The sequence below is a fragment of the Pan paniscus genome, chromosome 11, assembly GCF_029289425.2.
Source record: "Pan paniscus chromosome 11, NHGRI_mPanPan1-v2.0_pri, whole genome shotgun sequence".
NCBI lineage: Eukaryota > Metazoa > Chordata > Mammalia > Primates > Hominidae > Pan > Pan paniscus.
Window position 1 is genome coordinate 83,663,051 of NC_073260.2, and position 17,536 is coordinate 83,680,586.

Consider the following 17,536-nt stretch of genomic DNA (forward strand, 5'->3'; position numbering starts at 1 on the left):
CTACATTAAGAAAAAACAAAAACATTGGGGAAAGATATTTCATTCAATCTGTTTCTATGAGACTGAACAAGTCTTAATGGCTGAACGAAGATTGATGGTACACAATGGCTCTCAGACTGAAGAAGATTTCTTTACAAAGTTTTAATAAACCAGGATTTTCTATAAAACGGAATGCCCTTCCTGCCACTGGAACCTGGAGCCATTCAATTTAGATGGGTTTCCAAAAGACTGGTTAACGTTTCCCTGGAAATGACAGGAAGGAAAGTCAGACAGCGAAGGACTCTGCAGGGAGGAATGACTGAGCAAAGGAACTTGCTGCAGTGCTGGACTTGAACTCCTTGGCTGCATGACTCATTTAAAGCACCCAAGGTTTTGTCAAGGGAAGGTAGTGGTGAATAGACGGGAGAAGAGTCCACTGGACATCTGCAATAAACTAGCTGCCAGGAAAAATTGTCAAAACATCCAGAGTATTAGCAAAGGGTCAGGGGCTTCTGTTCTGGACACATCCAGAAAAATAAATAGCTTTGGATCTTGTTGGGTGAAGTTGGAAGAAAAGAGGATTATGCTCTCTAATGGAAGGCGCAATTCCAGAGAGCTTTAAAACCTAGGGAAAGGAGAGATTGAAAGGCAAACTCTGTCTGGAGAATGGAGCAAGAACAGCCTAAGGTCATCTTAGCTCCTTCACCAAGACACTACAGTGGGGTCTGCAGCAGGAACATGATGCCTGCTCACAGTGTGACCTAGAAAAACCCAGCTCCTCTGTTCATCTGGCCCATGTTTCCCTCTGGGTCACTAGGAGCCTGCCTCTCCCCCAGGTGCGTTCTTCTCCATGGAGGAGTCTTGGAGACCTCTCCTGCCCTTCCCCTTCAACAGCAGACAGCACAGGGCCAGATGCTGCCCACCCATCTTTGAAAAACCTGGACATTCTCCTGACTGTCATCAACAAGTGAAAGGACTCATTCTGGAGTAAGGGAAAGAGGATGAGATTTAGGATTAGAGAAACTGGGTTTGGATCTTGACTTTTCTTTGGCTGAGACTCTTTCACAGAGTTTCGATAAATCAGGATTTATTGAAGTGAAGTGCATGTCTCACTACCATGTAACCTAACTGAGACCTTCTGGCTGACCCAGCAAATTCCTTCTCATCTGCCAGTGGGCTACAGCCACTGTCTTTGTCCCTGTGATTCTTTTGTGGATCCCTTTCAAAACCTTATTTTGTGACCCGCTTGCTGCCTGATGATCACATTTGGTAATATCCTTCTCCTTAGGAGCAACTTTGACCCCTAACCACATGGCAAACCTTGTCCTATGCATTCAATAAGACAGCCCTGTTAGATAACTACTTCATAAATCTAAATGTTGAACAGGAGACACATCATTTGGGGTAGCATATAAGAAGCAGGCTAGAGTTGCTACTTAAAATCAAATATCAAATTCTAAGCAGTTGCTAGGGATTGGCGTGCTGGATAAAATGTGGATTCTTGGCAAGCAGAATTAGGCTCTCTCCTTGTAGCAGATGCCTCTCATGTCCCACATCACATTCCATTGGCCCATCTCTGATTTCATCTGTAGTTTCAGTGAGCAGTTCTGGGTAAGCTTGACGATGTTCCACCTCAAGCGCATGCCTGGGCCTTCTCTGATGTCATGTAGCCCACTTGTATTAGTCCATTCTTGCATTGCTATAAAGAAATACCTGGGACCCGGTAATTTATAAAGAAAAAAGGTTTAATTGCTCATGGTTCTGCAGGCTGTACAGGAAGCAAGATGCTGGCATCTGCTTGGCTTCTGGGGAGCCCTTAGGAAACTTACAATCATGGTGGAAGGCAAAGCAGGGAGCCAGCACTTCACATGGCTGGGAGCAGGGGCAAGACAGAGAGAGAGGGGCAGTGCTACACAATTTTAAACAACCAGATCTTGTGAGAACTCACCATAGTGAGAACAGCACCAAGGGAGATGGTGCTAAACCATTTGTGAGAAACCACCCGATGATCCAATCACCTCCCACAGCCTCCACTTTTAACATTGGGGATTACAATTCAACATGAGATTTGTATGGGGACATAGATCCAAACCATATCTCCACTCAACCAGCATGAAAACAGCCTGGCAGTGAGGAGAGGCCAGTGCTCCTAGGACCAGCTCTCAAAGGAAGTGGAAGCCTGAAAATAAATGCTCCAGAAGCCCTTTGCTCAGATGGGCTATTCTGGGAGCTCTCAGAATCAGGAGGTTTTGGCAGAATCGATCTGTTCCCAGTCGTGGCCTTTCATTACCCTGTGTGGAAGGGAGAATAATGGATCCCTAAGATGTTCTAATATGAATCCTCAGAACCTGTGAATATGTTAATGGGCAAAGGGATTTTTCAGATGTGACTAAATTAAGGATATGGATTATCCAGGTTGGTCCCATGTAATCACAAGAGTCCATTTAAGAAGGAGGCAGGAGGGTCAGAGAAAGAGATGTGACAATAGAAACAGAGGTCAGAGTGATGCAGCCATGAGCCAAGGAATGCAAGCAACAAAAGCTGAAAAAGGCGAGGGATGAATTCTTCCTTAAATTCTCCAGAAGGAAAGCAGCACTGCTATCACCTTGATTTTACCTCCATATATTAGTTTCATAGGGCTATTCTAACAAAACGCCACTACATTTATAGTAATTTTTTACAGCAGCAATAGAAAACTAATACATGTCCCAAATAAACTACTGTATATAAGTCCTTCTCTCTGACTCTGCTTTTAGGTGTTCCTGTATGCAGGCATATCTTGTTGTATTGAAACTTTGTCGTATTGTACTTTGCAGATATTGCCTTTTTTTTTTTTTTTTCCAAATTGAAGGTTTGTGGCAGTGCTATGTTGGGCAAGTCTATCTATTGGTACCATTTTTTTGAGACAGGGTGTTGCTATGTTGCCCATGCTGGTCTTGAACTCCAGGACTCAAGTAATCCTTGTGCCATTTTTCCACCAACATGTGCCCACTTTGTGTCTCTGTGTCATAGTTTGGAAATTCTCCCAACATTTTACTTATTATATCTGTTATGGTGATCTCTGATCAGGGATCTTTGATATTACTATTGTAATTGTTTTGGGGCACCACAAACCATGCCCATATAAGATGGCAAACTTAATCAATAAACATTGTGTGTGTTCTGAGTGCTTTACCAACCACTTGTTCCTCTGTCTCTGTTTCTCTATGTCTCCTTGGGCCTCCAAATTTTCTCTATTTCCTGAGATACAATAATATTGAAATTAGGCCAATTAGTAACCCTACAATGGCCTCTAAGAGTTCTAGTGAAAGAGTCAGATGTCTCTCACTTTAAATCAAAAGCTAGAAATGATTAAACTTAGCAAAGAAGCCATGTCAAAAGCCAAGATATGATAAAAGCTAGGCCTCTTGCATGTAACAGGTAAGTTGTGAATGCAAAGGAAAAGTTCTTGAAGAAAATTAAAAGTGTTACTCCAGTGAACACATCAATGATAAAAAGCGAAACAGCCTTATTGCTGATATGGAGAAAGTTGCAGTGGTCTGGATAGAAGATCAAACCAGTCCCAACATTCCTCTAAGCCAAAGCCTAATCTGGAGTGAGGCCCCAACTCTTCAATTCTGCGAAGGCTGAGAGAGGTGTGGAAGCTGTTGAAGAAAAGTTGGAAGCCAGCAGAAGTAGGTTCATGAGGTTTAAGGAAAGAAGCCATCTTAACATAAAAGTGCAAGGTGAGGCAGCAAATGCTGACATAGAAGCTGCAGCAAGTTATCCAGAATGTCTGACTAAGATAACCAATGAAGGTGGGTACACAAAACAGATTTTCAAAGTGGATAAAACAGGCTTCTATTGAAAGAAGATGTAATCTAAGACTTTCATAGCTGGAGAGGAGAAGTCAATGCCTGGCTTCAAAGGTTCTCAGGATGGGCTGTATCATTTGTTAGGGACTATTGCAGCCTGTGACTGTAAGTCAGTGCTCATTTACCATTCTGAAAATCCTAGGGTCCTTGAGAATTAGGCTAAATCTACTTTGCCTGTGTTCTATAAATGGAACAACAAAGCCTGGATGAAAGCACATCTATCTGTAGCATGGTTTCCTGAATATTTTAAGCCCATTGTTGAGATTTGCTGCTCAGAAAAAAAGATTTCTTTCAAAATATTATTATTCAATGACCATGCACCTAGTCCTCCAAGAGCACTGATGGAGATGGACAAGGAGATTTATGTTGTTTTCACTCATGCTTACACATGTCCATTCTGCAGCCCATGGATTGAACACTAATTTTGACTTTCAAATGTATTTAAGAAATACATTTTTTTTTGAGATGGAATCTTACTCTGTTGCCCAGGCTGGAGTGCAGTGGCAAGATCTCGGTTCACTGCAACCTCTGCCTCCCGGGTTCAAGTGATTCCCCTGCTGCAGCCTCCCGAGTAGCTGGGATCACAGACATGCGCTACCACACCCAGCTTTTTTTTTTTTTCCTCTGGTATTTTAGTAGAGACAGGGTTTCACCATGTTGGCCAGGCTAGTCTCGAACTCCTGACTTCAGGTGATCCGCCCCCCTCGGCCCCCCAGAGTGCTGCGATTACAGGCGTGAGCCACTGTGCCCGGCCAAGAAATACATTTCTTAAGGCCCTTACGGCTATATCTGTCATAAACAGTGCTTCTTTTGATGGATCTGGGCAAAGTAAATAGAAAACCTTCTGGAAGGGATTAGCTATTTTAGATGCCATTAAGAACACTTGTAATTCGTGAGAGGAGGTCAAAATATCAACATTAATAGAAGTTTGGGAGAATGGATTTTGACTCTCATGTATGACTTTGAGGGGTTTGAAATATCAGTGGAGGAGTGACTTCAGAAGTGGTGGACATAGAAAGAGAACTCGAATTAGAAGTGGAGCTTGAAGATATGACTGAATTGCTGCAATCTCATAATAAAACTTGAACAGATAAGTTGTTTCTCATGGGTAAGCAAAGAAAGTAGTTTCTTGAGTTAGAATCTGATATTGATGAAGATGCTATGAACATTGTTGAAATGACAACAAAGAACTCAGGATATTGTGTAAACTTAGTTGATAAAGCAGCAGCAGGATTTGAGAGGATTGACTCTTAATTTTAAGACGTTCTACTGTGGGTAAAATGTTATCAAACACCATCACATGCTACAGAGAAATATTTCATGAAAGGAAGAGTCAATGGGTGTGGCAAACATTATTGTCTTATTTTAAGAAACTGCCACAGCCACCCCAACCTTCAGCAACCAGCACCATGACCATCAACCACCAACATCGAGGCAAGACCCCCACTGGGAAAAAGATTATCGCTCGCCGAAGACTCAGATGATTGCTAGCACTTTTTAGTAATAAAGTATTGTTTAATTAGATTATATACTCTTTTTAGCAATAAGGTTATTGCACATTAATAGACTACAGTATAGTGTAAACAACTTTTATATGCATTGGGAAACCAAAAAATTTATGCCACTTGCTTTATTGCAATATTTGCTTTACTGTCATGGTACAAAGGTTGGGAGCCTGGAAAACATATTTCCTACAATCCCATGCCACCAAATTCTGGAAGCAAATTAAATTCTGCATTTGAGATACATTGATGAAGAGTCGGGCAATGGGAGACAGGTAGAAACTTCATTCTTCTCTGCCAGTGATGCCAGACATGAATTTGCGCAGCAGCCTCTGGATTCCCCTGACATTTGCCTGCCCCATGGCTTTTGGTAGAGTCAATAATGAAGAGGTTTTTGTTTGTTTGTTTGTTTTGTTTTGTTTTCCCCTGGTTCCTGTATGCTGCAGGTAGTAGTCATCTAACTGTCTGGCAGTCCTCCTGATTTGCATTCTCCAGCCTTTGGCAACAACAACAAAAAAAGCTTTACTGAGGTGTAATTTACACACAAGTTTACTCATTTTAAGTACACACTTTGATGATTTTTTTTTTTTTGAGACGCAGTTTTGCTCTTGTTGCCCAGGCTGGAGTGCAATGGCGCAGTCTCGGCTCACTGCAACCTCTACCTCCTGGGTTCAAGGGATTCTCTTGCCTCAGCCTCCCAAATAGCTGGGATTACAGGCGCCCACCACCACACCCGGCTAATTTTTGTATTTTTAGTAGAGATGGAGTTTCACCATGTTGGCCAGGCTGGTCTCGAACTTCTGACCTCTGGAGATCCGTCTACCTTGGCTGGGACTATAGGCATGAGCCACCACGCCCGGCCAATATATATACATATTTTTAAGAGACAGAGTCTCTATCACCCAGGCTGGTGTGTGGTGATATGATCATAGCTAACTTCAGCCTTGAACTCCTGGGCTTAAAGTGATCCTCCTACCTCAGCCTCCAGAGTAGCTGGGACTACAGGTGTGTGCCATCATGTTTGGGTAATTTTTTTTTTTTTCATTTTTTTGTAGAGACAGAGTCTTGTTGTGTTGCTCAGCCTGGTCTTGAATTTCTTGCCTCAAGTGATCCTCCTGCTTTGGCCTCCCTAAGTGCTGGGATTATGGGCATGAGCCACGGTGCCTGGCCTGGTTTTAGGAAATTTGACAGATATGTACAATCAGGCAAGCACCATCATATTGTTTCCCTGTGCCCCTTGGCAATCAATTCGCCCCAATCCTGGCCCAGGCAACAACTCATCTGCCTCCTATCACTCTATCTTCCTTTCAGTAGTCTGAAAACACCCAACTTCTGTTATGAAATCACTTTCTGCTGGAAACAGTGGTTTCTGTTTCTCTGATCGAACTGTGCCTGGTACAGGAGGACTTCACTATGGGAAGCCAATTCCTGCACATCATCCACTATTAATAAAAAAACAAAACCAACATTTGTGCAGTTACAGGGAAGTGGTTAGACACCTGGAGCATATCCTCTGTTTCTGTGGACCAAGGTGCTTAGACTCCTGAAGTTCCAAAACATCTTTCAGAATCGAAGGCTGCCATGAGATCAGAGGTGCCATCTTTGTCAGGGTGGGTACAGGCTGTGTGGCGTGACTGAACTCCAGGGGCAGGGCCTTTGGTTCAAGATGACTTTGTCGATGTTTCATTACCCTCTCAGTCCATGGTTTGCTGTGGTAGGAGTCACAAGACAGCATGGAGTATGGCAATGCTTTTCAAAGCTTCCTTTTTAATAATGAGACACTTAGGTTAAAAAAAAAAAAAGTATGTGAAATGCCAACAGAGAAAGCAGATAAAGGTAAAGCTGCTTTGGTTGAATTCAGGGAATAAGTGGCTTTCAGAATTTGTCCTGCTGTGTGGAAGTGAGACAGACCTGGTAACATGCTGGGGAGCCTTTCCTTAGTTGGAGAACCTGGGCAAGTCATGTTACCTCACCGAGTCTCAGTTTCCTCTTTTATAATTGGGCATAATTGTATCTCCTCATTTTGGAAATCATAAGTTTTAGACATTACACATGTAAAGCTCTTAGCATGACCCTTAAACATAGTGGGAGCTTAAAAAATCTAGCTCTTATTTATTTATAATGTATTTTATTAGTTACTTTTTATCTATTAGTAATAATTTTATTATTTATCATTCAGTTTTATTATTTATTATTATATGTGTCATGAGCAGTACAAGGTTTAGAGATAGCAGGTCTATGCATGTTTGTGTCTTTCCACAATGTCAGACCTTTACTGATGCTATTTCAATTGCAAAAGCCATGAGCTACATAGAGTTCCCAAGGAGTCAGTTCTCCTTAGGGCTCTGTGTTCACTCAGCAGTCAGAGCCGTGGGCACACAGGTTCAAGCCACACCACAAGTCAGCCAATATTGCAAACCATACATAATAGTACACTTAATCAATATATAAGTGTTATAGATTAAACATTCCATGACAAACATTTGATAGGAGAAAGGGTTAACGAACCAGTCTAGGGAGAGCAAAGAAGACAAAAGTAGTCTTGGTTTGGGCTGGTTGGTCTTGCCGGGAAGTCTTTGATGTGGCAGAGCCTTTGTAGGCAAATGCCAAGTTCTTACCATGAGTGACAGCGGGACAGTTGTCAGTTAAGATGGCTGATTCTAGCTGCTAAAGGCCAGCTCTTTGATGGTCACAGAGTCCTCTGGGGAGAACTGATGGTGGAAGTGTGTACTTGTTTGTGTCTTTATGTGGTGGAATGCAGTCTTTATTTTTTATTTGTTTGTCAGGCAAAACATCTTATCTTTGTTGGCAAGGTGCCCTACGAAATGTAAAATGGAGTCTTTTCCTAAGATTGAGTTAGTTGCATCAAGAGTGCTCCATACAATATGATAGGTCAGTTTAGCCTCTAAGCCATCAGCAATTAGCCAAGTTCAGTAAGCAAGGACAACAGACTCTCAGGGAGTCTGTCAGTTAGTTATGCCCCCAACAATGCTGCATAACAAACCAGCTCATGACTGAGTGACTGAGAGCAGCAATCATTTATGCTCCGTGGATCTGCAGTCAGCTGATGCTGACTGAGCTCTGCTTCTGGTGCCTCTCATCCTTTTCTTGCCACCAGCCGGTTGACTCTTCTGGATTCAATGGGCTAGTCTGGGCATGTTCTTCTCATGGCAATGGCAGAGGCAGAAGAGGGCAAGCACAGTCACTCAAGAGAGCATTTGATTATGTCACGTCCACTAACTTTCCATTTGTCAAAAGAAGTCACATGCCTGAACCTGAAGTTGAGGATCAGGGAAATATACTCCTGTTTTTCAGTGAGAGGAAGTTCAAAGTCACATTCCTCTTCTTCAGTGAGAGGAACTTCAAAGTCATATGGCAAAGAGTATGGATAAAGGTGGGGTGAATAACTGGGCCATTAATGCTCTCTCTTTCAGGGAGCATCTGGATTTAAGATGCCAACAGAAGAAAGAGGGATCTCATAGGGAAATGCTGAGAAGGAGCAGATAGGGATGTCAGAGGGGACCAGAACATGGCAGTGTCTGGGAAGTAGAGGGAGAAGGGAGATTCTAATAGTGTCCAGTGCTTCAGAGGGGACCCACAAAATAGGATAAGAGAAAAAAACTTCGTCAAAGAGAACACTGTTAATGACCTTAAGAGACTATCTAAACAAGTAGGCTCAGTTAATCTTTTAGTAGCAAGGCTGTGCTGGCTGATGATCTCCAGTCCAGAAATGAACGGTGTTTGGCTTGTTTTCTTCATCAAAAGGGGAAAAAGAAAACTTTGGCGAATTATGATGCTGGCTGTTTATGAAATATTTTGATGTGCATTTTAAATGCACATAGGTACCTGATTTTCTGTGCAAATTACCCTTGGTGTAAGAAGTGGAAGTTGCTAAGTAAGCAATTAGAAAGAAGAGTAATATTTACTTCAAGTTTGATGATTTGCTAGAGCATGCACATATCTAAAGGTAAACTGTGCTCTGAAATCCAAGTTCAATAAACAGAAAATATTAAAACACAATTGTTGATTAACTCAGTGAGCAAGTCCAGTGCACACATCATGCCAAAAAGATATTACCCAGCACAAGCTACACAAGTCGGGGCTGGTTGCAATCACAGGGCAAAGTGTACGCAGGTGGTGAGGATTGGGTAATGAGATTGAGCTAATCAAGGAAAAATTCTGTGACTTCACACACACAGAGTATCTTAAATTAGAATTGTAGTTGGCAGTTGCATAGATACCTTTCTTTGCAGTCCCCAATGTGGGAAAAACTTTTTTCTATTTTGATCCAGTACTGAGAGTATCTGATTTGGAAAACACAACTGCTTATAGCTTTTTGATTTTGTAATAAATATTAAACCTTGGTTTTGACTAAATAGAAAAAGCCTTGGTGAGACCTTAACGGGTTTTGGGACCCTGTTTCCTAATGTCTTCTTGACCATTTTCTTGAAAACTCCTTCAGTTACCATAAAATTTGCATTTCCACATCTTGAATGACCTATACAAGTTTTATCAGCCAGAGTGGATAAAAATCACTCACCAGAATACAAACACATGGAAGAAAAAGAGACACAGGAAAGTAAACAACATGCATGACAGAACACACGCAACTTAAGAGTGCTCACTGCTTGAGAGAGTGCTCAGTATGGGGCATAAATCGCCACTGGCCAAGTGTGTCCGTATGATCTGTCACTTACTCATGGTTCAGAGCAATGGGCATCATTCTGATTGTAAGAGGACATACTGTGTGTTGTAGTAGACTGCACTTTATATAATATGCACACACATTATACACATATAATTTATATATTTATAAAATATATGTTCCCATATCTATAAATGCATTTAAAATACCTTTTGAATACACTATATATTGTGTACTTTTCCAAACAGAAATTATTTCAAAGACAAATAGAATTTTAATAAACCACCTGGGTAGATGTAGATGGCTTTTTTTCCCCATTGGGAGACTGCAGTTTTGCCTTTTCAACTGTGTTTTGTCACTAATTTGAAATTCTTCACTGCTGTGCTGTCAGTTGAGAGGAACGTTTGCAGATAAGCTCACAGAAACACCCAGACAAGAAGGGTTTTAAGTAGGGCAAGCGAGCTGGGTTGTAACAAATCCGGAACAAAATAATTAAGGACAGACAGCCTCATTTTATGTTTGTGAGATGACTTTGAGGGAGGAGGATTTAAAGGTACAGGGCAATGGTCAGGACTCTGATTTAAATTGGTCCACATGGGAAGTACCACGGGTGACAGTAAACATGAAGATGTCTCTGTCCCTTCAAAAAAAAAAATCTTTCTGGCTAGGCACGGTGGCTCACACCTGTAATCCCAGCACTTTGGGAGGCCGAAGTGGGTGGATTATGAGGTCAGGAGTTCAAGACCAGCCTGGTCAAGATGGTGAAATCCCGTCTCTACTAAAAATACAAAAATTAGCCAGGCGTGATGGTGGGCGCCTGTAATCCCAGCTACTCAGGAGGCTGAGGCAGAAGAATCACTCGAACCCTGGAGGCGGAGGCTGCAGTGAGCCACTGCACTCAAGCCTGGGTGACAGAGCAAGACTCTGACTCAAAAACAAAACAAAACAAAACAAACTTTTCTTTTTTATTTTTCTTCACCTATTTGTTAAAATGAATCATGTCAGAAAGCTGTGGAGACTCTATAAAATGAAAGCAATTAGTGAATATGCCACAAAAATCATTTATATTATTTCCTCCCAATTCATTTATTATTTGACGTATGTTTTTTGATAGAGTTCAAATGCAGAGGAGTGTATTGTGGTGGGCTAATGGATGGAGAGTCCTGTAGGAGGGAAGGGTAGCTGTCAGGTCAGCAACCATCCCATTCCCAAAGCCTGTAGATCCCTGGCTCTGCCTCCATTGTCTAAAGTAGTTTATGCCTCTGGCTTATCTAAATACACTTTCTAAAACCCTCGCACTTCACTCTCTTCTACAAAAGAGCACTTACAGACACCAGGCAGTAGCCTGGCCCAGTGTAGCCATGCACATCAGGGCTACCTTCTTTTGCTCTTGGCCCTTGTACCTGTCCCTGTAGAGTGTCAGCCCAGGTGCATATGAGCCAGATTTGAGGAGCTTGGGCTGGCGGCATTGAACTTTGACAGCATCCTCTGCAGGTAATCTGCTTTTATGCCTTTGTTTACTTCTGGCTTTAGAGTAAACCATTACTTTGTTTTATTGTTTTTGTTTTTGAGACAGGGTCTTGTTCTGTCATTCAGGCTGGAGTGCAGTTACATGAACGTGGCTCACTGCAGCCTCAACCTTCTGGGCTCAAGTGATCCTCCTGCCTCAGCCTCCCAAGTAGCTGGGACCACAGGCACATGCCACCATACTGGGCTAATTTTTAAATTTTTTGTAGAGACAGGATTTCATCACATTGTCCAGGATAGTCTCGAACTACTGGGCTCAAGTGATTTTCTTGCTTCAGCCTTCCAATGTGCTGGTATTACAGGTGTGAGCCACTGCATCCAGCAGTAAACTATCACTTTGAAGATTCTAACTGTATCTTAGAGGAATTAAGGAGAAAGAGTTTTGTTGCTCCTATGTCAGGAGAGCATGGAGGAATTCAGGGCAAGGGCAGGGAGGGCTTGGCCTTACAGGTTCTTGGCTTAGAGGAGGTGAGACTGGGGCTGATGGAGGAGCAGGATAACTCTTCTCTAGATCTCTTTCCTGTAGATGGTTTGTACGTACAAATAAGGCAGATTGTGAGATTTCTGTATTGGGGTAGAGTCATTCAGGCTGTTGAGATGAGCTGCATTTACTTTAGAGAGAATCACATTTGCAGCATTACCTGTTAAAGCTCTTCATTAATTCTCTGTCTATCTCTGCCTCTTTTTATATGTGCTGACAAGATGCACTGTTGATATTTTAAAAAGTTAAAAGGCTGGCAGAGTGGCTCATGCCTGTAATCCCAGCATTTTTTGAGGTGAGGCAGGAGGATCACTTGAGGCCAGGAGTTCAAGACAAGTCTGGGCAACATAGCCAGACACTGTCTCTACAAAAAAAAAAAAAAAAAAAAAAAAAATTAGCCGGGCATGGTGACACAACACCTGTAGTTCCAGCTACTTGAGAGGCTGAGGCAGGAGGATTGCATGAGCCTAGGAATTAGCGGTTATAGTGAACTATGATCGCATCACTGCACTCCAGCCTGGGCAACAGACCAAGATCCTGTCTCTAAAAAAAAAAAAGTAAAAAAAACTTAAAAACACAATTTTCATACGAATATAGAGTAAGTATATGTAAAAGATTTAACTAATTAATGAGGGCACCAGAAGGATGACAAAGAGGATATTAAGGCAGATATGAGACGCTGATATCTATATTGTTATTCATATCTATCTATATCCATATCTATAGCTACATATATATACATACATATATAGTGAGGAGGAAAGACTGCTGGGATAGGATCACACAAAGTTAATACAAAAGTAGTTAATAAAAAACTAGTTCCTATCCTGCTGGGCAATAAAGCTGTAAGTTTTGGGGTTACGGACTCTACCAGTTAGAAATCACTTGCCATTTATCAATCTACAAGGTAACATCTAACTTTACTCAGTCTGGGACTTTATCAGTCGTAAATGAGGAGTCAAAAGAGAAGTTACATGCCCTAGAGCAGGATTGGCAGTTGAGAGCTGGAGCCCCAGCCTGCTCTGTGGAGCCCAGGAACACAGCACGCCTATTCATCTGTGCATCATCTGTGGCCGCTTTCGTGCTACTGTGGCAGAGTGAGTAGTAGCGACAGGGACCATATGTCCCACACAGCCAAAAATATTTACTATCTGGCCCTTTACAGAAAAAGTTTGCTGGCCCCTGCTCTAGAGACATAAGTCAGATACTCTGTAGGTAGCCTGTAAAGAAATCCTCTAGGATAATCCCAAAGGCCTGAAGATACTTTTGCCTTGTTTTCATGTTTGGTATAATTTTTTTCAACAATATTATGCACATGTACAAAGATGTGTGTTTAATCTTGAAAAACAGTTAAACCCTCAGTGAGTGAATATTCAAACTAGAGAGAATCTCACAGCTCTGGCTAATTCTTATTGCTCTTCAACAATTACTTTGCTCCAGAAAATACTCCTTGACCTCAAGTTGCACCCCACCCTGGCTGGGGGCTCCCAGTGTTTGTGTCTTTGTTTGCACTCTCTCTTTCTTCATATTCATGTGTCCTGCAGGACTGACTATGTAACTTGTGGGGCTGCAGTGCACAATGAAACTGCAGAGCCCTTGTTAAAAAATTATTAAGAATTTTAGGACAATGATGTAGAGAATTAAAGCAAGCACTGTCTGAGACTGCCCAGGTAACATATTCATAGCCCTGCCCTGGACCCACTCATTGGAATTTGACCTCTCTGTAGTATTCACCTTTGCCTCTCCACTGTACAATAACAACATAGTAGGCACTGAACAAATATATTTTGTGGAATGTTATTAATTATTCAACAGGTGCTGTAAAAAGTGACCCCTTTGATGATTGCATTTTTGAAATTCTATTAATTTTTGAGAATTTAGTGCAAAAAATATTTGTATGCACATATTTAAATGGAAGAGCAGATTATGATGTGTATTCAATATATTATCTGCATATGTTCACTTTTCACTTTTCTTCAGTTTTTTCTTTCTGTTTCTCAGACTCAATAATTTCAACTGTCCTATCTTCCAGTTCACTAATTCTTTCTTTTACTTGCTTGAGTCTGCTGCTGAACTCCTCTCCTGGCTATTGTTCTACTGGGTGAAGCAGGATCTTCATCCTCTGACAATGCTGTGTCAGTGTCTCTTCTGTTCTCTTGAGTCATTCTGTGTCTGGAGTTGGTTCCTTCCAGTGGGTTCGTGGTCTCGCTGACTTTGAGAATGAAGCTGTGGACCTTTGCGGTGAGTGTTACAGCTCTTAAAGGTGTGCCACCCTTAAGAGTGAGCAGCAGCAAGATTTATTGTGAAGAGCGAGAGGACAAAGCTTCCATGGTGTGGAAGGGGACCCAAGTGGGTTGCCGCTGCTGGCTGGGGTGGCCAGCTTTTATTCCTTTGTCCCTGCCCATGTCCTGCTGATTGGTCCACTTTACAGAGTGCTGATTAGTCCATTTTACAGAGTGCTGATTGGTCCATTTTACAAACCTCTAGCTAGCCACAGAGCACTGATTGGTACATTTTTACAGAGCACTGATTGGTGCATTTTGCAAACCTCTAGCTAGCCACAGAGCACTGATTGGTGCGTTTTTACAGAGCACTGATTGGTGCATTTTACAAACCTCTTGTAAGACAGAAAAGTTTTTCAAGTCCCCACCCGACCCAGGAGCCCATCTGGCTTTGCCTCTCAATTCTTGCAGGCCCATCTGCTGGACAGTACTACTTTTCCTGGGTCCTTCTGCCTGGTCTTGCTAAATGCTGTCCCGCACATCACAGGCTGCCTCATGATTTCTCCCTTGCATCTGCCAGGGGCTACCCCTCATCCTGGTACAGACACTTCAAGCTGCCCAAGTGGATGTTATTGTGTGGAGAGGGGGAAAAAGAGAGCCCACTTCCTCATGTTAAATTTGTTAGGGATGTACGGAAGCTGAGAGCCTCATGTCTCAGTCTTTCACAATGCTTGGTAGAACAGCATTTGTAGTATTCACTTTTCTTTGATTTCCCCCCTTCACCCCCACACTCATATGCCCACATAAAATTTGGACACAGATTAAGGTTTGGAGATACAGTTTTTATAACACAGCACTTGGCTTTTCTACCAACTCGAGGTTGTCTCACTCTTCCTTTCTTCTAAGTCCTTTCCTGTAAAAATTTTTAGGCCCTTATGGAATAGACTTTTCTGTAAGGCCACACCTGACTGGTTTATCAGACAGGATCTTACAGTCCTTCCCCAGCATGGGACATGCTGAACTATAGCTCCCCGTGTGGCTCCATTCTCCTCAGCTCCATGAATATCTGAGGACATACTTTGTTTTCTCTTAATGTCGCTTGAACCCTATTCAGACCATCTGGGAGAACCAATGACTCATTTAGTGCAGTGGAGAGCTTGTTTGTATTGTAATTAACCAGACTTACTTAAAATGTTTTATGTATTCAAGGTTTCATATATTTGTCACGTTTGCTCAGAGTCCATATTTAGGAACGTAGTATAGCTGTGTATGCATATTTGTCGTGTCTTGACGGGTCAGATTGGTCAAAATAAGAGGGAATAGCAGATCATGTTTAGGCAGAGAGTTGGTTCCAGGCCATCACCCACACAGTTGTGGAAAAACAAAAAAGCCCATAAGTAAGTACGAATAGGTTGTGAGTTTTAATCCATGATGATTAATTCACAGGTTTTACATTTGAAAAGCAGAAAAATGTTTTACATCAAAAAATAAACTTTAAATGAAACTTCTGACAAGTTTTTCAAAAGACTTTTGAAAAGAAAGTTAACAATTCTATCTTAAAGCCAACACTGCTAACAGTATTTGTATAGCATTTACTATGTGCCAGGGACTGTTTTAAGCACATTACAAATATAACCTCATTGAACCTACAGAACAGCCTTAGAATGTAGCTCCTTTTCGTTATTATGGTTCTGTAGTTCACAGCTGGATAGGGTTCATCTGCTCTTTTGCAAATCTGCACTACTGTTTAGAGAAATGGGCCATAACATACATAAGACTATTGATTTTCATTAAAATGTGTATAATTTTAAGATGTGTCTGATGATCATCATAATTTTATCCATTAGCAATTAGTACAATATTGCCCTAATCACAATTGTCTACCTAATGGTTTATTTATATAATAGTTCTCATGAGTCTTTTAGCAGAGTTCAAACATTTTAACGAATAATTTTATATTTGTCTTAGAGAAGAGGTAATATAAGGATACATGATCATTTTGTCAGATTAACTAACCTAATGAAGATAGTTGATATGAATTAAATAAGCAACTGGAAAGAAGAACAAAATCAACATTAGCAACTCAATTAGTTGACCTCTGAAAGACTGTTCATGTACATTGGCTGGTACAAAGACACTAGCCAGCCTGTACATCTATATATTATTCATGCAGATCATTCTTTATATATAGTTAATGGCATGCATGTGGCCTGGATTTTGTGGTTGGCTAACTCTTCTATCCCCATAAATATACTCCTGACTGTCAAACCAAATGTCCTGATATTTGTTTCAAAAGCTGTGGCCACTATATGATATAACAAATACCCATAAACACTATTGGGATATCAGCGTGACTGAGTGAAACTAGAATTTTTTCCCCAGTAATCGGTAAGGTGTACCAAGTTTTTAAGAACACAAAACATGAATCAAAATCTCCTTTGAAGTCTAATCCACAGTGTGAAAATGTTTAGGGTCAGATTTTCAAAATGTGACCCTATGGGACACCAGAAGATGTTCCCTGGTGAGGGTAAATGGGCAACAATGATAAAACGTGCACATGTAACTGCCTTCACTGAATTTCAGGCAGCGGGTATGGGGCTGCTTTTATTTTTAAAAGATAATTTGGCATTTTTTTTTCAGATCCACTTCTTTATTACCTTTTTGAAGAACAGGAACCTTTGTCTGGAAATTCCACAAGTATGCCTTTTGCAAGATTAAAAGTGCCACAAAGAACAAAAATGATCCCAGGACCAGATGCCTGTTAGAAGCCATCAGACACGTTAAGTTTCATCTCCATTGACCTGGTAAGCCTGCTAATATAAATGTACTTTTACCTCTTTACATATTATCAGCAGTAGAAAGTACATAGCAGGTTTAGGGGAGCCAGGTGGAATATGGGTTTGAGTTCTGACTCCACCAGCTCAACAGCCTTGTGACCTGCGTGTTAGTTAATGAGTGTTTAGAATGTGAACATTTACATTTTGTGCTTAGGACAAGTAGCTGATGGGAGGAGGGGTTGGAACTATGGGAGAAACTCTCCTTGAGCACTTGCCATTAGAGCAGGGCCTTCATAATAATTGGAAGCTAATAGGCCGATGTGGCCATGGTGAAGCCCTGGTGCAATCCTTGCTATTGGGGGTGGGGAGACTGGGACCCACGTGGGAAATGGTAACATAACAGCAGACGTGGAGCGCTTCCAGTGTTCCACCTTATATAACACTTATCCGTGGCAGCAGGCTACTAAGGTAGATACTATCTTCATCATCTTTATTTTACAGATCTAGAAATGCAATCACTGCTAGGTAAAGTAATTTGCCTGAGATGAT